General features: G+C 47.8%; 1 protein-coding gene across 4 annotated transcripts in view; it reads left to right on the top strand.

Annotated features, from left to right (window-relative positions):
* The window catches only part of cacna1c (calcium channel, voltage-dependent, L type, alpha 1C subunit), a 1,225,933-nt gene that overhangs the window by 328,382 nt on the left and 870,847 nt on the right, over positions 1–26,704 (top strand). The window lies entirely within an intron of this gene.

Here is a 26,704-nt window from a genome sequence, read left to right as displayed (position 1 = left end):
TAGGCTATATGGCCCAATGAGCCTGCTCGGTCATTCAATATGATCAAAGCTGATCTTGGTCTTCAACTTAATTTTCCCACCCACTCCCCATACCACTGAATTCCCTGAGTCCAAAAATGTGCCTATACCAGTCTTAAATGTACTTAATGATTGAGCACCCACAACCCTTTGGTCGAGAAATCAGAAGATTAAAAATCTTTTGAATTAAGCATTTTCATCCCATCTCAGTCCTAAATGAATGGCCCTTTACCCTAAAAAAAAAAATCACTTATTGTCACGAGTATGCTTCAATGAAGTTACTGTGAAAAGCCCCTAGTCGCCACATTCCGGCGCCTGTCCTGGGATGGGAATCGAACCGTGCTGCTGGCCTGCTTGGTCTGCTTTAAAAGCCAGCGATTTAGCTCGGTGAGCTAAACCAGCCCCTAACACTGTGCCCCGGTGTTTTGGACTCCATGACCAACGGAAACCACGTCTCAGTATCGATCAACCCCTTTAGAATTTTGCAGCTTTCAATTAGACTGCTTCACCCTCAAATTTCAGACAATCCCAGAGACAAAGTTTGAAATTCCAGTTGCCCACTATGAGAATAAACCCGCAAAATCCCACAGTTTTAAACAAATTATATATCTCTTATTGCTGATAATCAGTGTTAATATGAGGTATATATGAATCACATAAAAACTGTTGTTGAACACAGCAAATTGCACACTAAATGGCAGGTGTGACCAAGACAGATCCCATGGATTCCTCAGCAACCCACCCAGATCTCCGTGACCTCTGTGAGTCACAACATTCTGTCTACCTCACAAGGAATTTTAATTCTTTAATTTCAAAGATCTAGACTCTGAATTTCCTCAAAACTATCTCCAACTCGGACTGCCTCAACTCACGCTCCCTCTCTTTGGTCCAATTGCTTCTCCCTAGACTGCACTCCATGGGATTCAGAAAGTTGCAGGCCCACCTCTAATTATCAGCACATTTTGAACACTTTGTAGACTACAAACTTCCCTGAGCTGGTACTACCCTCTGAACCCCAGTCTCCTGGCTGCACCTTGCTATAAATGGCTCTGAGACGTTTTCCTGAGACCTAACTGCTTCCAGCATGTAACCAGCGATGTTCCGCCACCAACTCCCCAGGACCGCTCAGAGCCCTAATTACCTGGAGCCTGCTAACAGCTCCCAGGACCTCTCTGTGAGCTTCAAACCACATCACGTTCAAACTGCCACCAACCTCTTCTTCCAGAAAATATACAGATAGGATGAAGCCAGAGAACCTTCTTAAGGTTCATCCACCTCCATAACAGCATAGTCTTTTAAGGTTCACCTAATGCTTTTCAACAAATCTAGCTCTAATTCCCAAAACAAAACATCTCTCTGGACAGTACTTCTTTGGAAGCAGTGTAGACACCACACCTCCCGTTCTCCTGCTAAATAAACCCACTCGCTGTTTCTTCTCTTTTTAGTTGTTAACCCCTTAAGTCAGCATGACCTCAACCTTTTAAGTGTATTAGACCCTTAAGTTTCTTTAGCTGCAGTTAGCCCATTTTCTACAGTTAAACTTCAATCTTTGAAGAACTAAGCATGACCTCAAAACCATGAACTGTGAACAATGTACAAGGTGGTTCATCACAGTAATCCAGTTTTAAACAGCCTTTTCATTTTTCATAATGATGATTTCCTTAAATCATGGTTGTCATTAGTGTTGGTTTCAGTTGTGAGTGTCTATTTGTTTGAATCGGTGGCAGTACATTTGCCTGAGTCAGAAGATTGGTAGTTCAAGTTCTACTCCAGGAGTTAAACATGTAATTTGGACCTACATTTCAATGCAGTACTGACAGTGGGCGGGATTCTCTGACCTCGCACTGACCTTGTGTTTCTTGCCAACGGGAGGCAACCCACCATTTTCTGTGGCGTGATTCTCTGTTCCTGTCACTGTCAATGGGAATTCCCATTGAAGTCGCCTCACACCACCGAGAAATCCGCGGGTGGACTTGCGCTGTTGGTGGAACCAGAGAATCCCACTGCCAGCGAACGGCGGGAGAATTCCAGCTGATGTATCTTATTTTCTAATAGGTTGTTAAACCAAGACCCTATTCAAATAGATATAAAAGGTCAAATTAAATTTTTCAAGGAAGTGCAGGAGAGCACAGCTGATATCCAGGTGAACATCTAACTCTCAGACGAGGCCACGAAAACATAAATAAGTGTCTCATTGCAGCTCATGTAATCCTGCAGTCTACAATTTGGACCCCGCATTTCTCACATGATAATAGAAATTAATCTTCAAACAGTAATTTATTGGTTGTTAAGTGTTTTGGAACATCCCAGCATGTAAAAAAAACTAGGTACGGTAAAGTCGCCATAGTCCCAGATGAACGTAGGCTGCTTTCCACTTTGAGGAGGAAAGCTGAGTGGTTTAATCTGAGGATCATCACACCTCAAGCAAGGGGCAAGGTTGAGAAGGCGGGCTTTTATGAATAACGTCAGCTAGTATGGGAATTGAACCTATGCTGCTGGCCTTGTGCTGCATCATAAATCAGGGGCTGGATTCTCTCATTTTGGAGCTATGTGCCCACGCCGGTGTGGGATCAGCGGCATTTTATGCCAGAATAAATGGTGCAAAATGGCCACCGATTCCCCGTTTTGCTGAGGGCTAGCAGGACAGCACGTAGAGCACCTGGCTCTAGCTGCCGATACGCCCTGGAGAATTGCCGGGTCCGTGGCCGCGAATGTGCATGGCGGTGGCCTGCAGCAGTCGCGCCGTACTAGGTGGCGGAGGCCAATCGCGGACCCGGCCCATGAAATAGAGCCCCCCTTTGGCCGGCTCGTGCCCTGGACCACCTCCCCACAGTGCCCCCAACCCGGAATAATGTCCCCTCCTGCCCGCGGATCGGCCCTCTCCCAATTGTGGCAGCACTGGACTGAGTCCGCAGCCGCCACGCTGAGTTCCCAAAGGGTGAGACCACATGCGACCCACGCCGTCGGGAATTCGGCCGGTCGAGGGGGGAGCATCAGGGGGCGGGCCTCAGGCAATGTCCTGGTTGGAATCGGGTATGCTCTGATCGGCCAACGTGATTTCGGCTTCGGCGACTGGAGAATCCAGCCAAGCTAAGCCGCCCCCCCCCAAAAAAATTACATGAATGCAAGTTTCCTCATTCTATTAAATGCAAATACTTTTGTGCCACATTTGTAATTGCAATATTGGAAACTTTAGCTGCCAGACAAAACTAACTCATGAATTTGACATGTTTAAGACGTTTCTTGACCATTTTTCACAAAATATTTAGGATAGTTATTTTAAATGTGATGTTTTGAAACATGGGGCGCGATTCTCCGCTCCCGCGCGGAATTGGGAAGGCTGTCGTGAACTCGGCCGAGTTTCACAACGCCGTCGGAGGCCGCTCCTCGCACCCTATTCATCCCCCCCAGGTGGCTAGGAGCGGCGTTGTGAGGAGCTCGGCCGCCGGGCCTTGATGCTTGTGTCAAAGCGGCACGCTGAGAATGACGCGACGGCGGCGCCTAAGTGACGTCACCCGTGCATGCGCAGGTTGGCCGGCTCCAACCCGCGCATGCGCGGTTGCCGTCTTCCCCTCCGCTGCCCCGCAAGACGTGGCGGCTTGATCTTGTGGGGTGGCGGAGGGGAAAGAGTGTGTCTCTTGGAGACGCCGGCCCGACGATCGGTGGCACCGATCGCGGGCCAGTCCCCTCCCGAGCACGGCCGTGGTGCTCGATCCCCTCTCCGCCCCCCACAGGCCCCAAACTTACCTTTCGCGCTGTGTTCACGCTGGCAGCGACCAGGTGTGGTTGCCGCCGGCGTGAACAGGTCGGGAACGTCAGGCCGCTCGGCCCATCCGGGCCGGAGAATCGCCGGTCGCCGTGAAAAACGGCGAGCGCTGATTCTCCGAGCGGGGGGTGGGAGAATCGCCGTTGGGGGGGGGGGGGGGGGGGGGGGGGGTGCCAGGGCAGTGTGTCGTGATTCGCCCGGCCCTCCCGCGATTCTCCCACCTGGCGTGGGGAACGGAGAATCGCGCCCATGGTTTATTCCCGCATCAGAAAATGAATCTGTGATGATAGATAATTAAGATGCTGATAGCTTTGTAGTAATTTGCTCCACTGTATGCTGAACTGTAGCTTGTTTCATTAATGGACAAATGCCACATGCTAATTGTATTGGAGTCCGATGCATTTTGCAGCAGGTCTGGAAGACTAATCTTTTCTGGCAGAGAACATTTAGAGAAAGCTACAGAAACAGACATTTTCTAAACATTTTCTGCAAGACAATAGCTGGATTTAATACAGCCAGCATAAGCAGGCAAGAGCAGCAGGCAGGCCTGCATATTGCAGGGGAGGCCACAAGGTTCATTTCCAGTGAGGAACAACTACATCAGAGATGGGAATGGGCTGACACAGGGAACCTATCTACTGATGAATTATGCTCATCATTAAGCCACTTAATGATCATTACCCCTGAACTCACAGGCGTTTGTGGTGGCTCAGAGATTCTTCTTAACTCATCCTGTCTTCTGTGCCTCACAAATCCCTTGTAATTGCTTGTGGGGTTTTACCAGAAGCCTCCTGAGAGATGGTGGTGAGGGCCCACTTTCAAGGCACTTAGTACCAAGTTGAGGGACCTTGCATCAGGAGCGGGGCCCACTGAAAGTCACTTCTGCCCTTGTATCCGACCACTCTCCTCAACCCTTCCCATTACCACTCTGCATGGATTCAACGATGATCCTTAGTCAAGACCTCGCTGTATTACACAATTCCAATGGCACTGCGGGCAACGGGTAACTGCCAGCCTTTGATTGGCTGACAGCTCCCAGTGGATGGGATTTCTACCAAGATCCTGGAAAAGGATCGGCACTAGCGAGTTCAGTGTCTGACATTGTTTTTTCTCCCCAACTGAAGTGACTAAGGTTTCTTCAACTACTGGGTAGGATCTACATTGAGAACATTAAATTCTGTACAATAAGCCAACAAACGGCTGTGCGAATCTTGTCATGCAGAACAGAATAGTCAGAAATTATTAATATTATCATGTTTAAGTCAAGTGAGGTGAACCACAAATGTGGAGATGCGTAATGTGCTTTTTGTTTTAATTTGTTTGTAAATTTAAGTTACTTCGGTTACAAAATTTGTAATTGATCAGAACAGTTGCTCTTCATATTCTCACATTTCAAAGTAGCTTATAGGTTTATAATAAACTAAAATGCATCATGCATTTGCTCAGCGTGTCATCAGAGAGATTGAAGACATATAATCATGGAAGACACCAATATTGGGCCCGATTTAACTGAATGGCAACATAGTCCCAGAGCGAGCAGCTTAGCTGTTTGTTTCCCTGTGCTCATAATGCCAAGAAACACAACGCTATCGAATGTGACTGCAGTTAGTATGAGGCCTCGGCAGGGAATGCATGGCCGAGGCTGCACTTAGTCCCATTGCATGCACTGAAAAGCCCTGCTCGCCTGAACTCCTCAGGACAGGGAGAGATTGGGACACATTTTTAAATGGGAGTACGTGGGCCGCCAGCACCCCACCTCACATATATATTGCACCCTTGTGCCTGATCCCCATCAGTAAAAAATGCCAGCTTGGAACCTTGGCAGTGCCAGCCTAGTACCCTGGCAGTGCCTGTGCCAGCTCCTTCTGAAGAGGGCTGCTTATTTGTGAAGAAAGCTGCCGATGCGCTCACCTGGTCCTATTGCAGGAGCGCAATGTCTGAATCAAACTCCATCACCTGCGTGGAGTCCGAAGCTAGGGACTTCTAGATCTCATGGTCCCGTCCCCAACACCTCTCACCGATCACTGCAGGGCTTGTCTCTTTGGGGATTATACTGGTTTCCTCTAGGCAGACACCTCTTTTAACATGGGTATGATGTTGCACATCAGCAAACACACGGTCCTTGACAGAGGTTAGTTCCTGTTCCAATGGCAAGGGAACCTTAATAACTGAGGATCTGCCTACTTCTGCAGTCTTCATCTGCCATCACAGTCGTTGATACCATATGACTATCCATAGAATATCCATACAATCTCTACAGTGCAGAAGAAAGCCTATTGAATCTGCACAGACCCTCTGAAAAAGGATCCTACCTCGGCCCCCTCGCCTGCCCTATCCCCCCCTAACCTGCACATCTTTGGACACTAAGGGGGAATTTAGCATGGCTAATCCACTTAACCTGCACATCTTTGGACTGTGGGAGGAAACTGGAGCACTCAGAGGAAACCAACGCAGTCACAAGAAGAACGTGCAAACTTCACACAGACAGTCATTCAAGGCCAGAATCAAATGTGGGTCCCTGACACTGTGAGGCAGCAATCTTAACTACAACTACTGTGCTACCCAAGTATCTTCCGCCTTATCCGCCGTTGAGGGTTTGTTTTGGATTGTGCTTTGTCTGGTTTCTCCCCTTCGACCTTATTGTCATGGGTGATCTTGCCAGGATCTTAAGACTTCCAACGGCATTACTCTCTGGATCAACAGAGCATTCAAGTCCCTCCTCCACGGCAAGGTGGCAATCCAATGAATGAAACTATGAATAACGTAACAGTAAAAGAACCACAGAAATGGATGTCAATTCATGTGATTTCCAGAATCCAGAAAGTTAAAGTCCAGAGATGGGGTTGGGGTGAGGTGTTCATTCTCAGAGAAGTTCCAGGTGTTGTGAATTTCTTGCTGAAAATAACAGCACAGAATTATTTTGAAGTGGATGGCGATGTAGTGAGATCAGGTTGCTGTTCTCAACTGAATATAGAGATTTCAAAATTGTCACTCGAGTTATGAGACTTCCATCCTCCACAATGATTTCAGAAATTGATATTTTTCTGGTGACTGGACCTGGCTTTTGTAAGGATTATAACATCCCTATCATTAGCTTCTGAAGGAGCTATTATCTATATTAATAACCCTGTTCTGGAACGTCCGGTGTTGGCATGTAGAAGGAGGTCACATGCAAGGTAGCTCCCGCCAGAGTCTTCAGTTTTAGGCCCTTTCAGCCCAGTTCCTGGGGGTACATTGTGGGCAGATCTGTCCCATTTGATAGCTCTTTACAAGAAGATGTCAAAGACCACAAAAGAATACTGGAAAGAAGGGTACACGCAGTAGCCCTTCAGAGGTGTTGGAGAAGGTGCAGAGAACAGAGATGGCGGAGGTAAGCTCGTCGGATGGCGCTGCATCTTTTACTGTGGATATATTGTTGGAGGTAATGCCTGCTGAATTTTAGAGACAATTCAGCAAGCATTCTGAGAGGCAATTCGGAGGGAAATGATGGAGACCCTCAAAATGTTGGTGGAGGTTGTGTTGGGCCTGATAAAGGAGGCATTGGGAAAGACCCTGGAGACAGTGTGGGAGCATGCTGAGGTGCTAAAGGGGATGAAGAAGTCCCTGTCATAACACAGTGACCAGATAGCCTCACTGGAAGCTGAGGTGTTGATTGTGGAGGACAGGAACAAGGCCCTGAGGGCTAAGGTTGAGGACTGAAGAATAGGTCGAGGAGGCAGAACCTCAGGATTGTGGGGTTGCCGGAGGGGGTGGAGGGCCCGAGCCAGACTGAATATTTTGCGTGATGTTTGCAAAGTTGTTGGGGGAGTAGGTCACAGCAGAGTTGGCAAAGAGGCATGTGGCCTTCAACAGTGTAAAGTCGGCACTGTATAAGAGCGGTGTGCACTTTGGTGTGGTGTACTTGGCAAGGCTCAGAGTCTAGTACATTTCCAGAGATAATTTTTTTGAGATGGAGGAGGAAGCGGAGGCTTTCGTTAAAGCGCAAGGTCTTGAAATGCGAGGGTTTGAATGGGACTTCTCTGGTGGTTGGGAAGAGGCTGTTTGGGGGAGTAATGTTTTTCCTTTTTGTTTATCGATATGGTTAGTAGACATTTATGATCTTGTATTGAGGGAGTATATGTTTTTGAGGGTAGAGGACGGTTGGGATATGAATTAGAGTAGGAATCTGAGTAATTCTGGCTCCAAAATGACGGGGCGGCTAACAGGTTTGTGTTTCGGTTATTCCTTTGCAGTTGGAGGGCCAGGAGGGTTTTGTTTTTTTTCTTTTATTTATCTGACATGGGCCTACTTCACTAGCAAGCAGAGTTTACTTGGTGAATGGGAATGAGGTGAGGGGAGAGGCTGCAGCCTGTTGCCAGAACTTCGAACAATGAATGCCCAGTGGATAGACTTTTACAATGTTTTCACTTTCTTAACACAACAAAGCAGGTTGGTGTTTGTCTATACTTGTTTATGGACATCCAGAGCTATCTGAATGGAAAAAGGTGCGACTTGTTTAGGCAGATTTTGAGGAGCTTTGAAGGTACGAATGGTGGGGGGGGAAGAGGAGAGAGTAGTGGAGAGGCAATAGTTTGAGAGGAAGTGGTTGGGGGATTTCTGGGACAGGGAAAGGGAGGGGCGGTTGTAGATTGCTGATGGTGACCAGGATTCTTTTTCTTTGTCTCATCTTGTGGGTGGGGCTGGGTGCAATCTTAGGTGAGCCCTGGTATTAGGAGCCTGGAAGATAGAGGAGATAATCCCTCATGGTGGAAATGGCTGACTTGAGGGAAAGGGGTTGAGAGTCCCCAGATTAGATTGGTCATATGGAATATGTGAGGTTTGGGGGGGCCTAGTGAAGTAAGTGAGAGTTTTCTCTCATTTAAAGAATTTAAGGGCCGATGGGGTGCTTTTGCAGGAGCCCCGTCTGTGAGTGAGGGACCAGGGTCGGGATTCTTCAGAAACCGGCATGGTGGGCAACTCCGGCGCAAAGGAGTGGCGTGAACCACTCCAGCGTCGGGCCGCCCCAAAGGTGCGGAATCCTCCGCACTTTCAGGGGCTAAGCATGCGCCGGAGTGGTTTGTGCTGCGCCAACTGGCGCGGAAGGGCCTCTGTCGGCTGGCACAAGTTGGCACATGCGTGGGAGCGCCAGCATGTGCTGGCATCATCCCAGCACATGCTCAGGGGGGTTCATCTCCGCGATGGCCATCGGGGACCGGTACACCAGCCAGCGCGGAGAAATAGAGTGCCCCCTTGGAACAGGCCCGCCCGCAGATCGTTGGGCTCCAATCGCGGGTCACGCCACCCCCCCCCTCTCCCGGGGCCAGATCCCCACGCGGCCCCCTGAGGACGCCGGAGGCTGCCCGTGGAGCCAGGTCCCAGTACCTGCCGTAACATATGCCGGCGAGACCCGCTGAAAATGGACGGCCACTCGACCAATCGTGGGCTGGAGAATCGCCGGGTGTGGGTATTCTGCCAGTGGCCGCCGACCGTCACGGCGCGATTCCCGCCCCCGCCAAATCCCCGGCGCCAGAGAATGCGGCACCCGGCGGGGGAGGGATTCACGCGCCCCCCCCCCCCCCCCCTCCCCAGCGATTCTCCGACCAGGCGGGGGGTCGGAGAATCCCGCCCCGGATTAGGATTCGGAAGAGTTAGGTGAGCCAGGTGTTCCACTCGGGATTTGATAGTGGGGCCCAGAGGGTTGCAATTATAATTAATAGAGTTCCGTTTCAGTTGGGGAAAGTTGTAACTGGTCAGGGAGGTAGATATGTAATAGTTACTGGGCGAAGGAAGGCAACTCAGTGGTGTTGGTAAATGGGTACGCATGGCATTTATGAAAAGGATATTGGCCGCCATACCCAACTTGGACATGCACCAGTTGATCTTTGGGGGGATTTAAACTGTGTTTTGAATCCAAAGTTAGACCAGTCTAAGCCAAAGCTGTTGGCCCCTTTGGGGTAGCAAAGGTATTGACACCGTTTATGAAGGAGATTGGAGGAGCGGATCCATAGCAGTTTCTGCACCTAAGTGGTAGGTAATACTCCTTTTTTCCAGAGCATAAAGTATATTTGCAGATTGACTACTAGGTGTGAGGAAAGCGGAATATTCCACGATAGTTATTTTGAATCACGCTCCACATCTGATGGATGTTTTTGAGACAGAGCTGGTTTTGCGACCCGCATTAACTTTGGTTGTGGGGCTGTTGGCAGATCTGGAGATTTATGTAAGGATATCAAGGGTGATCGCTGAGTATATGGGTTTAATAAGAATGGGGAGATTCCGCCCCGGTTTGTGAGAGGCCCTGAAAGCAGTGGTGAGAGGGGAGATAATCTTGCATAAGGCCTAGATAGATAGGGAGGCAAGGGAGGAACGGTAAAGATTGGTAGATGAGATCTTTGAGGTAGATGGTAGATACTTCAGTGATTCCCAGAGCTCCTGGCTAGCAGAAAGATGCTGCAGATGCAGTTTGATTTCCTGTCCACAGATAAGGCGATGCGCTAGTTACGGCACCTGTGGGGGATAATGTATGAATATGGGGAGAAGGCCAGTCATCTCAGACCGGGTGCTTGCCAGTTGAGGCGGCAGGCGGCCTCCCGAGAGATTATTCAGGTTCGAAACTTGGGAGGCATGTTGGTGTCCACGCCGGATAAAGACAATGGGGCGTTTGAGGCATTCTATAAAAATCTTTATAGGTCAAAGCCACCTGGGAGGGGTCAGCTATGGCGCTGTTTTTGAAAGGTTTGGTGTCCTAAGGCGGAGGAGGAAGATCGGGAAGAGTTAGAAGAGTCTTTGGGTGAGGAGGAGGTCCTGACAGCTGTTGAGCAAATGCAGACTGGTAAGGGCAGATGGGTTCCCGGTGGAATTTTATAAAATGTTTGCAGGATGGTTAGGACCGTTTCTGGTGGGGATGTTTGAGGACTCGGTAGCACGGGGTTCCCTGCCAGAGATATTGAAGCAAGTGCCCATTTGACTTCTCTTAAAGAAGGATAAGGAGCGGTGGAGTGTGGGTTGTGCTGCCCGATTTCCCTATTATATGTGGATGCTAAGATATTGGCAAGGTAATAGCACTAAGGCTCGAGCAGAGTTTCCCTCAATTATTGGGGAGGATTAGACGAGTTTCGTGAAGGGTCGACGAATGTCGTCCAACGTGTGGGGTTGCTAAATGTGGTGTTCTTCCTGTTGGAGGGGACGGGGTAGGTGGTTATTGTTGTATTGGATGCTAAGAAAGTTTTTGATAGGGTAGAATGGAGGTATTTGTTTGCGGTACTGGAAAAGTTTGGGTTAGGGCTCAAGTTTGTGTCATGGATCGATTGTTGTATAAAGCACCGAAGGCCAGTGTCCGCACAAACAATGTGAGCTTGGTATATTTTCAGTTGATATCGCCCTCCTCTTGTTTGCATGGGTGATAGCCATTGCCCTGAGGGCTTCAGATAGGTGGACAGGGATAATGGGGGGGTTGGAGATTAGGGTGTCTCTGTACATTGATGACCTTCCACTGTACGTGACAGACCCGTTCCCCACATATAATAATGGCACTGCTGAGGTGCTTTGGCTCTTTTTCAGGGTACAAATTGAACCTGGAGGAAAGTAAGTGTTCCCCGGTTACTCCCCTAAGGAAGGGAGTCCATCTGGGGGTATTGCCATTCCACTGGACGGATTCTCATTTCAGATATTTGGGGGTTCAGGTGGCTTGGGATTGGGCCTGGCTTCATACGTTTAACTATACAAGCTTGGATCAAGTCAGGATCAATTTGCAGAGGTGGGACACTCTCCTGCCCTTGGCAGGCAGGAATCAGTCAAGGCGAATATTTTACCAAGGTTCTGTTGTACCAGGCATAAGAATCCCGCAAGCGGACGTGTTGAGCCGCCTGCCACTACCCACGAAGCTGCCAGCCCCCACCACACCCACGGAGGTGATAGCTGCTCTCCATTTCATGGGCACTTTGCCAATAATGGCAGCTCATATCAGAGAATGGACACCGACAGACCCCGAGTTGTCGAGGTCCGACATATGGTCCACTACAGGGCCGGACATAGGGCGAGACCAAGCGGGCTGAGGGCCAGTGCTGCCAAGCTATTCGAGCGAAGACGGTGTCCTCCAGTGGGTACATAGGTGGTTGTACCCGAACAGGAATGTGCGCCCCTGCTGAAAGACCTCAATGGGCACCCGGGGGGTCAAGATGAAAATGTTGGCGTGCAGCTACATTTGGTGGCCCAGACTGGATGCCGAGATCGAGCGGGTGACCCAAAATTGCACCCCATGCCAGGAACCCCACAAGGTCCATAATTGCACCAGCTGCACGATGCACTGCTGGGAGTGGCCCGCGAAGCTTTGGACCCATGTACATATCAACTTTGCCAGCCGATTTCAGAGAGCCACATTCCTTATAGTAGTCGACGCCCACTGAAAGTGGCTGGAAGTACACCGGGTCCCCACAGCGACCAAAAGAGCAATAATAGACAGACTGAGGGCTATTTTCAGCACTGCCCGAGGTCCTGGAGTCCAACAATGGGGCATCATTCACGGGCCCAGGAGTTCATGGCCCCGAATGGCATCAGGCACGTATGGACGGCCCCATACCACCCAGCCTCCAATCGACTAGCTGAACGAATGGTTCAAAAGTTCAAGAGCCAAGAATACAGCCACCATTTCCACCAATCCCCAAAGGTAGCCCCACATCGATGGAAAGGCACCCAAAGGGGCAGCACAGACCGCAGGAAAAGGACACACCGATATGGGGCATAGTAAAAGAGAGAGGGAGTGCACTCCCTTTACAGAAATAGACAAAATACAGAGCAAACACAAGGAACCCAACAAACAATTAAGTACAAGGAAAGCCTCCAGCACTCAAGTTAGTGCACGCTCCCCTCCCCCACCCTCCCTGGCTCCAGCAACAACCCCACATCAGTGAAGAGGTGCCCACAAGCAGCTCAGTTCATCAGAAACGGACAGGCTGCGCGTGGTTGAAGAGATATATATATATATAGAGAGAGAGAACACCCCTCCCCCCTCACTGGCACCGGAAAGGATCGCTCAACACCCAGTGCACAGAAGCAGGAGGGCCGCAACTGGCGAGTACCCAGCCGCTAGGCCCAAAATAACTATACACAACAAAAATACAATAATAACCATATAATCCCCCAACAATAAAGCAAAACCAACATCAGTACAAGCAGCACACATAGTCAATTGGGCCACCGCCCTACTGCTTTCACAGTTCAAGCATCCGGTCTCTGGATACCATCCAGACAAAAACTGCAAAAACAAGTTTGTTCTACGCCAATTTCAACCCGGCATCAGGCCAACCAAAATCTACTCCGTACTCCGCTCCCAGCCGGTAAGCAGAAAGGCAGCCAGTAACAAGTACGAGTCCCAGGCATGGAAACTGCAGGTAAGCACTCTCTTCTGTCTCCCCTGCAAGCATCTGAAAGGAGCAACAGGCCCTCTTGCCCTCCATCCAACCAGTTGAAGCACCGTTCTCCCTTGCCGTAGTCCAGGCTTCAAAGCCCGGAGAAGGCAGCCAGCATACAGAATAACACACCAGGTCCAGAAGCAGGTTTACAGCCAGAGCAGCAAGAACTCAAAGATAGATCCCCCTCCTGCACCTCAGAGCATGAGCTACTCGGATGAGTAGGAGGCAGAGCTCCCTCCTAATTGGAGGAGCTTCCCACAGGATATAAATCCCGACCTGGAAGCAGTTTGGGGAAGGAAACCCAGTGTGGAGTGATTCTTGTGACTCGTGTGAAATAAAGTGAGTTGTATCCTGTCAGCCTGGCCCCTTGTGGAGTCTTTGCCTCCATCTACAACAGAACGTTTGCCGATGAAAATTTACAGAAATTTGTGAATTTTGACCTGTAACAGTCATCTTTAGGTTCAGCAAAGTCAATTTTAATCACACATTGTGTTCAGGAAAAAACATCTATTTACATGTAAATTACTTTGGAAATATTGGTCATATATGTTTTAATTCTAATTACAGAAACAACAAATATGCATCTTATCCTGTTAAATCTTCAGGTATTGATATTGGTATTCTGTGAAATTCTGTATGTTTACCATTTTTTATTTAAATATAATTTATTTTGATGGGGGGAGAGTATAATGTAGAGCCCTCTCTTTATTGTTAGGGAGGTGTCAGTAAAATTAGTTCAATAATGCCTGCCTGCAGTAAAGCATATGTTAGTCTGACTGTGCTAAAACAAAAATAGAGACAGCGGTTTTCGGGGACCATTCTTAATTTAGTACATTTTCAGTTGGGCAAAGTTTCTATTACAACTTGCTTTAAACAGGGGACATCTACATTCAAGAGCGAAATGCTGCAGTTGAAGGAATTCTGTATAGTGTCAGGAATAGTAACCCGATATCGCTTCTGGCTAGATTAGCAAATTAGTGGCCAACGGGATGTGCGCCTTCCAATTAAGAATGGCAGGTGTGACCCTGAAGCTGGCCAATAGGTATCCCACCAGTGCAGAAGGTGCTGACTTTGAAATAAGAGAGACAGAAGGCAGGGTTCTCTCAGCCCAGGGCCGGGCCGGGCGGAGAATCCCCGCGACCGGCGCAAATTGCGCCATGCCACCGCGACGCCAGCACGCGATTCTCCGCAGAGCGGAGAATCGGCGCCATTGACACCGGCGTGTCTGGCCCAGCACCGGTCGGGGGCTGCTCTACGCGGCCAGCCGGTCGATTCTTGGCCCGGGATGGACCTAGCGGCCATCGTAAAAACGGCGAGTCCTGCTGGCGCTGTCCACACCTGCTCCCAGCCAGTGGGAACTCGCTGGAAGGGTCGGGGGAAGCCTGGTGGGGGGGGGGGGGGGGGGGGCGCTCCAATGTGGCCTGGCCCTTGATCGGGGCCCACCAATCAGCGGGCCGGCCTCTCTGGCTGGGGGCCTCGTTTCTTCCACGCCGGCCCCTGTAGTCCTGCGCCATGTTGCGTTGGGACCAGCACATTGAAGGAGCCACTGCACATGCGCACATTGGCGCTGGTGCCACTGCACATGCGCCCGTTGGTGCCGGTGCCACTGCGCATGCGCAGATCCCACGGTGCCCAGTTGACACTGGGATCAGCAGCTGGAGCGGCGCGAAACACTCCAGTGCCGTGCGGGGCCAGAATTGCTGATCCTGAGGCCGTGTTGTTGCCGTCGAGAAACACAACGGCCTTTCCGACGGCGTCAACACTTAGCCTCAGGATCTCAGAATCCCGCCCAGAGTGCCTCAAGATGGAGGCATCATCACAATACTTTAAAAACATGTGAAGTTAAAGATGGCGACTGTTATAACCCAACCAGAAGCCAAGGGGTCTGCAACATCAGAGTCCCCGTGGCCTTATCTCAATATGATCGGCTCAGATGAGGGGCTGGAGCTACACCATTAAGCAAGTGTTCCATGGGAAATGCCCCAGCCCGAGTGTGAGTCAGGCGCGGGAGATCCTTCGGGAAATAGGAGTTGTATCGAGTAGGTTAAATAAATATTGAGGTTTTCTAACTCCAAAAATTTATCAAAAAAGATTTTCCTTTCATAAAACCATGTAAACTCTGTTTGATTGTATTATGATTTTCGAAAAGTCCTGCTGCTACTTCCTTAATAATGGATTCCAGCATTTTCCCAATGACAGATGTTCGGCTGTCTGGCCTGTGATGTCTTGCTTTCTGTCTCCCTCTTTTCTTAAATAGATTATTGCATGAGTGGTTTTCCAATCTGCTTGGACATTCTTGAATGTAGGGAATCTTTGGAAGATTGCAACCAATACATCCACTCACTCGGCAGCCACTTCTTTTAAGATCCTTGCTTGCATGGCCGTTAAAGCTCTCAGTCCCTAATACATTTTCTTATGCCCCTTAATTTTCTACTGTTCTTGGGATGCTCTTCATGTCGTCAACAATGAAGACAGATACAAAATACTCTGCCATTGCTTCTTTCCCATTATTACTGAACAGTTATTAATTAAGAGAACACAACAATTACTTTACAACTCTCTTCATTTTTATATATTTGTAGGAGCTGTTATTGTCTGTTTAATTTGAAAGCCTCCAGTCAATGTATCTCTGAAGCATTATGGTTTCACTTCAGGCTGACAACAGGACCTCTGCAAATGAGGTTCCCAATATAGATGTGCTAAATTAGAACCGTCTTTAACCCACCATGAAAGTCAGGGAAACAAAATTGCAAACTAATTTCATGCCGGTGGGAAACTGACTTTTTCCATCACACCAGTTTTACTGCCCCTGCCCGTCACAGTGCCTGCAGCTGAAGGGAGCGGAAAATTCCACACATAGCTTTAAGGTGATTTGCAGAAGAAGCATTTGTGACATGGGGAAAACTTCTATGCAATGAGTGTTTAAGATTTGGATTGCACTGCCTTGTGTGGTGGAAACAGATTCAACTGAAGTCTTCAAAGAGAATGGATAATTATCTGGAAAGTAAATCATTTTAGGGTTATGGGGAAAAGCTGGTGAGTGAGATTAGGTGAGTTGTTCTTGCAGAGAGCCTGCATGGACACGACAGGCCAAATGGCCTCCTTCTGTGCTGTAACCATTTTATGATTCACTGCATAAGTAGGTAAATATACCATATGCAGATTTATATGGATAATTTTCCAAGTTCATGTTGCTGGCATTAAAGGTCACCAATCAACTGTACAAATTGGAATATCATGATTGTATTGCTTATGTGTTGGTTTTCGGTCAATTGATTTTAACAGCTTTAAAATCTTGTTAAATCAGATGTAACTGGAACTGAGCAACAACAGTAGGTCTGGCCCTGAAAAAGAATTGTCTTTGTGAAGTGTTGTTAACTGTCTCAATTATGATTAATTGTTAGATTTTTTTTAATACGAAATCATTTGTAAATAATTATTCTTAGAATTTTTAATGATATTTCAGCTTATTCATATACCCCAATCTTTATTTAGCTCTGTGCAGAGTTTCAATTTCATTTTAGTGCTCTTCATTTCTCACCACAGAGATTGCGAGATCTCTCAGCAAAACTTTTTTTGAGTTCAGCAGAAGTGCCCTTTCTTCACCACTAACTGCAAAATCCTAGCCATTATGTTGAAAGAAATTAATTAATGAAAAGAGAAGCAAGTTTATAGGTAATTGAAAAATTCAGCCTCAAAGCCTCGTTCATTTTTTGTCTTTGTACTTTGAAACAAGAGTAAAGAGAGATGATGGCCTTGATCTCCTAACCAGCGACAATGATATTTGGAATGCTGCTGTGCTTCCATCATATTTACACTGCCTCGCATTTCTACAGGGGTCTTCCAAGCATGTGAGGGGTATGGATGATGTCGGCAGTTGGGTGAGGTTGGTATGTTGGTAGGTGGGTCAGGTGGGTGAGTATGTAGGTGGGTGGGGGCGTTAGGAAAGTTGATGAGGTGTGTAGTTGGACAACATGGGTAGGTGAGTAAGTGGATAGGGATAGGTGGGTAAAGTGGTAAGTGGCTGAGGTGGGTATGGTGAGTAGGTGGTTAAGGTGGTAGGTGAATGAGTGGGTAGAGGGTGGTCAAGAAGATGGTGGTGTTACATCAGGAAGACTCAAGGGTAATTGAGCTGGTGGAGGGGTTGGTTTGGGTGGCTGGGTAGGTAGTTGGGTCGGCTTGGGAGGATAGTAAGATTGTGAGAAACAGTCAGGTCAGAGGGCTGTACAGGTGGTCAGGAAGAGTAGTCAGGTTGTGTGGTGGTTGGTTTGGATTGGTAAGGTTCGCAAGGTTGGGTGTTAAGCGGGCGGTTGGGTAGCAAGGTCAGGAGGGTAGTCGGGTCGAGTTGGTTAGCTGGGTTGGATTGGGAGCAGTAGTCACATTCAGTGGGGGGTAGTTGGTCTCGTATCCCGACACTGACAAAAATACTCTGATCGAACCCAGTTTGTCCTTACATTCGCCACCAGTGCCTGATACAGCAACCGGACCCAATCCACAAATCTCTGCCCGAACCCAAACCTTCCCAGGACAACCCACAAATACTTCCACTCCACCACCTCGACCTCGCGCCCCTCTGCAGGCATCATTATTAAATTTAGGAGCCGCCTAATGTTGGATGTCAGGTGGCGTCCCTCAACAAATCTCCTCTGGTCCTCCCCTATTACCCCTGGAACACAATCCTCTATACCTCCCCAAGCAAAATTGGGGCTCTCAAATCCTCCACCAACTCCTCATCTATCCTCGGAAACTCCAACCCCCCCCCCAAATAAAACTCTCGAAACACATCATTCATCCCCGCCGGATCTAGAATCACCTTCCCCCCCCCCCCCCCCCCCTGTATCCCTCACTTTCCCAATCTCTCTCACCGCCTCCTGTTTCCTCAGCTGATGCACCAATACCAGGGCCATCCCCTCCAGCTTCCCACTAACCATAACATATTTATCCCCGGATCCGTTTCTATATTCCCTACCGCAAATGCCACTCACTTATTAACCAAGATCGCCACCCCCCTCATATTGAAGTCTAATCCCGAATGGAACACCTGCCCAACCCATCCCTTCCTTAACCTAATCTGGTCCCCCACCTTCAGATATGTCTCCTGCAACATGGCCACGTCCGCCTTCAGTTGCCTCAAGTGCACGAACACACGGGCCCTTTTGACTGGCCCATTCATTCCCCAAACATTATATACGGCCAGCCTGATTGGGGGGGCCACCCCGCACACCTCCTCTGCTGATCAACCATAATCTCTCCTTGGCCAGTCTGCGGCCCATGTCCTGCACCTCCGCTGGCCCGTCCTCGGGCAACTACCGTCATCAACCCTCCTCCTCCTCCACTTTATAAAGTTAAAGTCCCCTCCCCCATCAGCAGTCTAATCCCCCCCGCCCAACCCCTCCACTCCAGCACCCCTCCTCCCCCCACATTGATCATCAACTCACCCCCACTTTGCTTCCGTGAACTAGCCCGCCCAGCTAGCCTGGCAGCCCCCGCCATGGAGCCTCGCAACCTACCACCCACTGATTCCCCGAACCCCACTCTTAGTGCAAACAGTCAAAACAAAGGCCAGGAGTAAAAACAAACAAACAATCCCTTCCAAGGTCCGAACACACAGACTCATTCCTTAACAAAACACTGTAAACCAACCTCACCCCAACCAGAAAAGAAAAATGGAAAAAACGAAAGAAATCCAAACAACATAATCCCAAAGTTTCCCACAACATAGTTCAGCTCTCCTCAATCCAAGTTCAAGGTCCTCCTTCCCCTGCCAGTCCATTCTCCTTCATAAATTCCGCAGCCTCCTCCGCCAAGCGAAAGTACAATTCCCGGTGCCCATCGGTCACCATTAGGTGAGCCGGGTTCAGTAGTCCAAACTTTACACCCTTCTTGTACAGGGCCAATTTGACCTTATTAAAGCTCACCCTCCTCTTCGCGAGCTCTGCTCCCAGGTCTTGGTACACACAAATCTCGACATCTTCCCAAGTGAATCGCCTTGACTGCCTGGCCCACCTCATGATGCATTCCTTGTCCAGGAACCGATGCAATCGTACCACCATTGCCCTTGGGGGCTCGCCTGCCTGGGGTTTGTGCATAAGCGCCATGTGGGCCCGATCCCCCTCCAACGGCCGGTAAAACGCACCTTCCCCAAGCAGCTTCTCCAGCATCTTCCCAACATATGCACCTGTCGTGTTAGGTACACTGGTCGAACACGGACTGCAACTGGTTGCAGCTTAGATCAGAAAGATACTCCAGACATTGAAGTCAGTTCAATCAGGTTTATTGAACTAATAGCACAGTTAGCAGTTCTCTAAGAGTTCGACTCTCTGCTAACGTAAGTGTGGTTAGTCTGTCTGACAGCACCAGACTAGCTCTTACCCACGTGATGGAGGTGTGAGTTTGTAACAACACCCTTGACTGACTCTCTAGATGTTCATCAGTGGAAAGAGGTGGAGTGTGAGTGCCTTGTGTCTTTTATAGTCAGATCCCACCCCTGAGTGTCCTGCCTGCTTATTGGTCAGGTCCTGTTCTCTGTGTCCATTAGCTGCTTGTCTGTATATCATTATGTGTGTGTGTGTCTGCATATCATGACAGCACCCACATCCTATCCTTCGATTCCCTCCAGCAGACCCACGATCCGGATGTTCTGCTTCCGACAACAGTTCTCCAGGCCCTCTACTTTCTCCAGTCTCTTCTGCTGGTCATGTATCAGTCCATCTGCTGTCATCGAGGTTGACTTTTCCTCCTGCTCCCCTGTCCACTCCTCCAACCTCTGGTTCGCCTGTTGCTGGACTGCCAGTCTCGTCTCCACGTGGATAAACCACCGCCTTGATCGAGTCCACCATCCGGGCCAAATCCTCCACACTTTCCTTCTGCTGTTGGGTGAACTTCTTATTCAGGAAGCTCACCAACTGGTCCATCGACCACTGAGCCGACAGGGCCGGATCCTGCCTCTCCGCCATCTCCGTGTGCGTTGTCCGCTCCTCATTCGCCATCACCATCTGGTTTGTTTTTTTACGAGTACTTCTGGACTCCATAAACCTGGAGTCACTCTCTTCAGCTCGCACTTCTTCAACTTTTTCCTTCAAAATTCCTGCGACAAACCGGCGTAAAGGCCACAAAAAGACCACCAAGAGCGGGAGCTGCCAGATATGCGACCACTCACTCCATGGCCGCCACTGGAAGCGGCCTTCCTAAATTCACGGATGAGACTTATCAATGACCACTTGTTCAAATTATTCATAAAGATTTGAATGACATGACTCCTAGATTACAACTTATTCTTATGAAGTTACATCGATATGACTTTCGACTTGTCTATACTCCAGGCAAGGATTTAATACTTGCTGATACATTGGGCGCGATTCTCCCTTCCCCACGCGGCGTGGGAGAATCGCGGGAGGGCCCCCCGACAAAATTCACGTCCCCCTCGCGCCCCCCGCGATTCTCCCCCTCCACGCTCTGAAGAATCGGCGCGCGCTGTTTTTCACGGCGAACGGCGATTCTCCGACCCGGATGGGCCGAGCGGCCTGCCGTTCGCGACCGTTTCACGACGGCGGCAACCACACCTGGTTGCTGCCATCGTGAAACGGGTGAGAAATGCCCGTTTGGGGCTTGTGGTGGGAGTACAGGGGAAAGAGCACCACGACTATGCTCGGGAGGGGACAGGCCCGCGATTGGTGCCCACCGATCATCAGGCCGGCATCTCAATCGGACGGACTATTTCCCCTCCACGGCCCCGCAAGATCAAGTCGCCACGTCTTGCAGGGCGGCTGAGGGGAAAGACGGCCACCGCGCATGCGCGGGTTCGAGCTGTCAGTGTCGTGATGTCAGCCGCACATGCGCAGGTTGGAGCCGACGCCCCCGCGGCCGAGATTTACAGAGCGCCGCTCCTAGCCCCGCCGGGAGGGGAGAATAGGGGGTGAGGAGCGGCCTCCGAGGCCGTCGTGAAACTCGGCCGAGTTCACGACGGCCCTCCCGATTTTTCCCGGGAGCGGAGAATTACGCCCATTATCTGTCAACTCAGAAGAACGACCACCAGAGTTCATTCAGCACATTGACAAACTGAAACTCATCAGAGGTGAGACCAGCAAAGATGCAATGTTGCAACGTGTCATAGACCATTTGAACAATGGTTGGACGAAAGGACACAGTTCCAAATACAAAAATATTCAAGCTGACAGTTGTTGATGGTTTTTTACTTCGACACAATCGCGTAGAGATTCCTATGTCACTTCAATGCAAAAGAAGAGCGAGACAGACAGTATATTGGCCAGACATCAACAAGGACATCACAAACCTTATTCTTGAGTGCGAAACATGTCAAAGAAACCAACCTACTCAATGCAAAGAAAAACATCTACTGTATTAGTTGGAAAAGACCCCATGGTCAAAAGTGGGAATCATTTGTTTCATTTCTATGGTCATGATTACATGTTAATCATGGACTACTTTTCAAATTACCCTGAAGTTATCAAGTTGTCTGACTTGACTCCTAAATCCATGATCAAGGCTACAAAAGAGATTTTTGCTAGACATGGGATACCGTGCAAAGTCATGACAGATAATGGACCATGTTTTGATAGTTATGAATGGACAGAATGTGCTAAAGCATATAATTGTGCTCATATAACTTCAAGTCCTCTCTATCCACAATCAAATGGAAAAGTTGAGAAAGGGGTTCACATCGTGTCGCAACTTCTACATAAATCTTTTGATACTCCTTCTGACATGAACCTAGCTTTACTCAACTACAGAGCAACTCCTCTTGCAATGGGTTTATCTCCTGCTCAATAATTGATGAACAGAGAATTAAGAATAACACTTCCAAGCATTAGACTTCCTGACTCAGATCATCATCCAGCCATCAAAAATGTGCAACATCAACAAAGCATTCAGGAGAAATACTACAATCAACATGCGACAACATTGGAACCACTGAATCCAGGTGATCAAGTAAGGATTAATATTCCTGCTGGAGGATGGTCTGCTATTGCTAAGGTAATATATATCATTCACACGAATGAAGGTTTGATTGTTCGATGAAATTGACGAGCACTTATGAAAATTCAATCATCTAACAAGATAATTCCTGATCTTCAAATGCATGAAAGTCTCTTTCATAACACTGGGACATCTTCCAAGATAATAGAAGACGTTCAAAACTTCTAACATTCCTCTTCTTGATTTGAGAAGATCATCCAGGGTTAGAAGGAAGCCGGACAGACTCAATTTGTGAATCATCATAGATGGAGTGTTTGATAGTTTTTTTATCAATTAATCTCAACAGTTAATTTCATAATTATGTACCGATATTATACATTTTTTCCTTTTAATAATAGTAAATAAATGTCTAAAAAAGGGGGATGTAATGTTATGTATATAGTCAGTATAGTGAAGGATTAATAATTGCATATATGAGTAAATCAAGCACTAGAGGGCATTACTAATTCACTGTATATAAGACAGCCTTGCTCGGAATTCTGGGAGAAGCTGAAGAGAACATGGAGAGAGCAGAGTGAAAGTTGAACAGAGATATATAGCATGAGGTTGAGTCATAGTGTAGCTTAGTTAGATAGAATATTGAATATTGTAGTACAGATTCAGTATCATTTGTTAATTATCTATAACTCAGTAGAGTGTGCGAACTTCATTTAATTAGTAGTGTAATAATAAATTAGTTTTGATTCAATCTTTTGATTAGTATATGCTTTGTCAAAACTACATCGGTCTATCCTGGGGGAAAAAGACAAAGAATACAACAAATTACCAGTCGTGGTAATACAACAAGTTATAATTCATACAACCCCAACAGAGCAGAAGGAAGCCATTCAGGCCATTAAGTCAGCACCAACCCTCAGAAAGAGTGCTTAGGCCCGTGCCCCACCTTTTCCCCGTAACGTAGTAACCCCACCTAATCTTTTGGACACTTAAGTGGCAATTTAGCATGGCCAATCCACCTAACCTGCACATCTTTGGACTGTGGGAGGAAACCGGAGCACCCAGAGGATACCCAAGCAGACTCAAGGAGAATGTGCAGACTCCGCACAGTCACCCAAGTCCAGAATTAAACCCGGGTAGCTGGAAGCAGTGCTAACCATTGCACCACAGTGCCACCTCTTAAGAGGTTCAGGGATGGAATTTCTGAACTTAGAGTCGAGGCAGCTGATTTGGCTACCAACAATAAGGCAATTAAAATCAGGGATGTTAAGGAAACCAGAATTACATATGCTTAGATATCTCAGAATGTTGTGGTGTTTGAGGAGATTACAGAGATAGAGAGGCCTCTTGCAATGGGTTTACCTCCTGCTCAATAATTGGAGGGATTTTAAAACAAGGATGTGCATTTTAAAATCTAGGTGTTGCTTAACTGGGAGTCAGTGTAGGTCAGCGAACACAGGGTGAATGGAACATAATGCAAAGAAGTATATGGACAGCAGTGTTTTGAATTACCTCAAGTTTACAAAGAGTAGAATGTGGGAGGCCAGCCAGAAGTTGGTTAGAAGAGTGAAGTCTAGCAGTAACAAATGCAAGGATGAGATTTAAGCAGCAGATGAACTGTCAACATATTGAAATATATTTATTTCTATAATGCTTTGATCTGTTTGCCCTCTAATCGTCAAAGAATGCTGGATGATTTACTAGCTTGTGTATTTCCACAGACAGTTATCATTGCATTATTTGTTCAGCAATGCACTGTAACACTGCTATAGTCATCTGGTTAGCAGCATGAACAGCTCATCATGATATCATTTTCTCAATACTACACGTGTCTCAGTATAAATTCTACTTTCAAACAGCATGCTTATGGAGATAAGTTCCTATCATTGTGAAAAATACACAGATGGTGTTTAATCAATGAAAACAAACTTAATCTAGCATGGAAGGAGAGCAATGAAAAGAATTGCATGAGCTGTTAAATGGCAAACAAAAAAAAATGTAATTGCTTAGAAAATTCCCACAATTATGTTGCAAAATTGGATTGATTGTTGAGTAAATCAAGCACTAGAGGGCATTACTAATTCACTATATATAAGACAGCCACTCTAGGAATTCTGGGAGAAGCTGAAGAGAACATGGAGAGAGCAGAGTGAAAGTTGAATAGAGATATATAGCACGAGGTTAAGTCATAGTGTAGCTTAATAGTTAGATAGAATATTGAATATTGTAGTACAGATTCAGTATCATTTGTTTATTATCTATAACTCAGTAGATTGTGCGAACTTCATTTAATTAGTAGGGTAATAATAAATTAGTTTTGATTCAATCTTTTGATTGGTATATGCTTTGTCAAAACAGATGCATGTTCTTTTCTTCCACAAACACTGCAGACAGCATAATTACATTCATTGAAATAATATAATAAATTTGGAACAAGAAGTGCCAAGGGCCATTTTTTCTAACGACAGATGTTAAGCATTTGCAGTTGTCACAACTGAGCTCATCAAATTTTGCTCTGAAATCTTGTAACTTTTTCAAAAAATAATTTGTGAATTGATTCTCTCTATAGTCTGTATCTTGATCAGCTTTAAAAATAAACAAATGTTACCCAGGCCAAAAACAAAATTAATGTGTTAATTCATATCTCATATCGATGGGAGAGAGTGAGTGGAAGGAGGGAGGGAAAGAGTGAGGGGTGGGAAGAGATTGAGGGGCAAGGAGAGAGTGAGGGGGAGGGAGAAGGAAGAGAATGAGGGGAGGGGGAGTCTGAGGGTGGAGGGGGAGGGAGAGAGTGAGCGGTAACGGGTAGGGAGATAGTGAAAGGGGAGGGAGAGCATGAACTCTTGCCCCCAAAATCACCTTCTAGGAGTTGGGAAAATTCTACCCAGCGAATCTCTCCGCCTGTCTCACTATGATGCCGTAAAGGATTCCTCCCTCCCTTCATCCTCTCTTCCTTCATCCGCCCTCACTCCTTAAGAGGCCAAAAATGGGATTTGAGCTGGCAAAAATTTGGAGCACGATATTCCCGTGCCCTCATGAAGCCTGCAGGCAGTGTATTTTAAAATGTTTTCAGAGCGTTGTGTCAGTCTGCAGGATGTGTTATCAGGAAATGAAAATGAGCGTTGAGTTACATTGCTGTTAGTGGCATTGGGGGGGGGGGGTGCACCTGTGGGTTGCGGGGCTCATGAGATGGGGGAAGAGTGTGATGAGACTGAAGGAGGCTGGCCTAAGGGGCTGTTTGGATGAGACCCCAAAACAGAAGGCAGGACACTGATCAGGGCGGGGGCAAGAATTTACAAATCGTGGATTGGCTATCCAGGAGCCAGGAGTCTTAAGTGTAAAGGCCTGATAGCAATGAGATGTCAGGATGATACAGCCTGAGTAAGAATGATGCCTCTTAGTCTTGCCTATCTCTGATTCAGAGAGTAATTGGGCCGTCTAACATTCCTGAGACCCATGCTCGTCAAACTAACCGGCCATCATGAGTTTATCCTCAATAATGTCAGCTGTCCACATTCTCAAGTCAGGGGTATGAAAATGAAAATGAAAATCGCTTATTGTCACAAGTAGGCTTCAAATGAAGTTACTGTGAAAAGCCCCTAGTCGCCACATTCCGGCGCCTGTTTGGGGAGGCTGGTACGGGAATTGAACCGTGCTGCTGGCCTGCCTGAGTCTGCTTTCAAAGCCAGTGATTTAGCCTTGTGCTAAATGAAAATTCATTTTTCAAGGATAAAATGTTGGGTTCAGCGGATCAAGAGGGAATGTGTAAGCATTATTGCCAGACCCCTGCACCGGCTATGGAGGATCCATTGGACCTCAAGGTATATATAAGTGTCCAGATGACCCAGCCCATGAGGGATATGTGATCATTGAATCATCCTTTCAGAAACACCACTGATGTATATATTGAGGGAGGGAGCAACCAGAGGGGAGGCCATAGGCGACTCTGGAGTGGTGAATGCGTAGACTGGAGGCGGTGAAGCGATGAAGTGGAAGGGCACCAGACACGTGAGCAAACACTAGTCGCCAGATAAGGTGTTGGAATGGCTGCTTCCAGGGCCGAGAAGCCAAGGTTGAGGGGAGAGTCTGAAGGTAACTGGCTGGGATACCAATTTGACTGCCTCACTCTGTCTCTCTCTCTCCCTCCCCCATAACTTTCTGAGAGATCTCGGGATGGAGCCAATGGAGCTGATGAATTTGCTTATAACAGCGCTGGAAGAGCACAGACTCCAGTAGCAATGAGCATTTGCATCAAGACAAAAGCCGCAGGGTAGGCTCCAGGGCCGGACACAGCACAAGCCAGCCAGAGGTTTCCAGGCGAAGAAGGAGACATTGAGTTTACAGGACACAGGTATCCTTCATAGAGCTGCCAGGCAACATCCTGCAGGAGACTTTACCTCAACAGGGAGACAGTATGGCACCTGTGCGACCTTCCAGCCAACTTGGTATCACATGAAAGAGGAAGGCACCAGCTCCCTGTGTCTGCGAATATCCTGACAGCTCTCAACTTCTGTGCCACGGGATGGTTCCAGGGCTCAACAGATGACCTATGTGAGATCTCATAGTCATTCACCAGAAAATGCATCCGTGAGCTCCA

The sequence above is a fragment of the Scyliorhinus canicula genome, chromosome 20 (genome assembly GCF_902713615.1).
Source record: "Scyliorhinus canicula chromosome 20, sScyCan1.1, whole genome shotgun sequence".
Lineage (NCBI taxonomy): Eukaryota > Metazoa > Chordata > Chondrichthyes > Carcharhiniformes > Scyliorhinidae > Scyliorhinus > Scyliorhinus canicula.
Note: the sequence above shows the minus strand (reverse complement) of the source record. Positions and strands in the feature narration are given on the sequence as shown.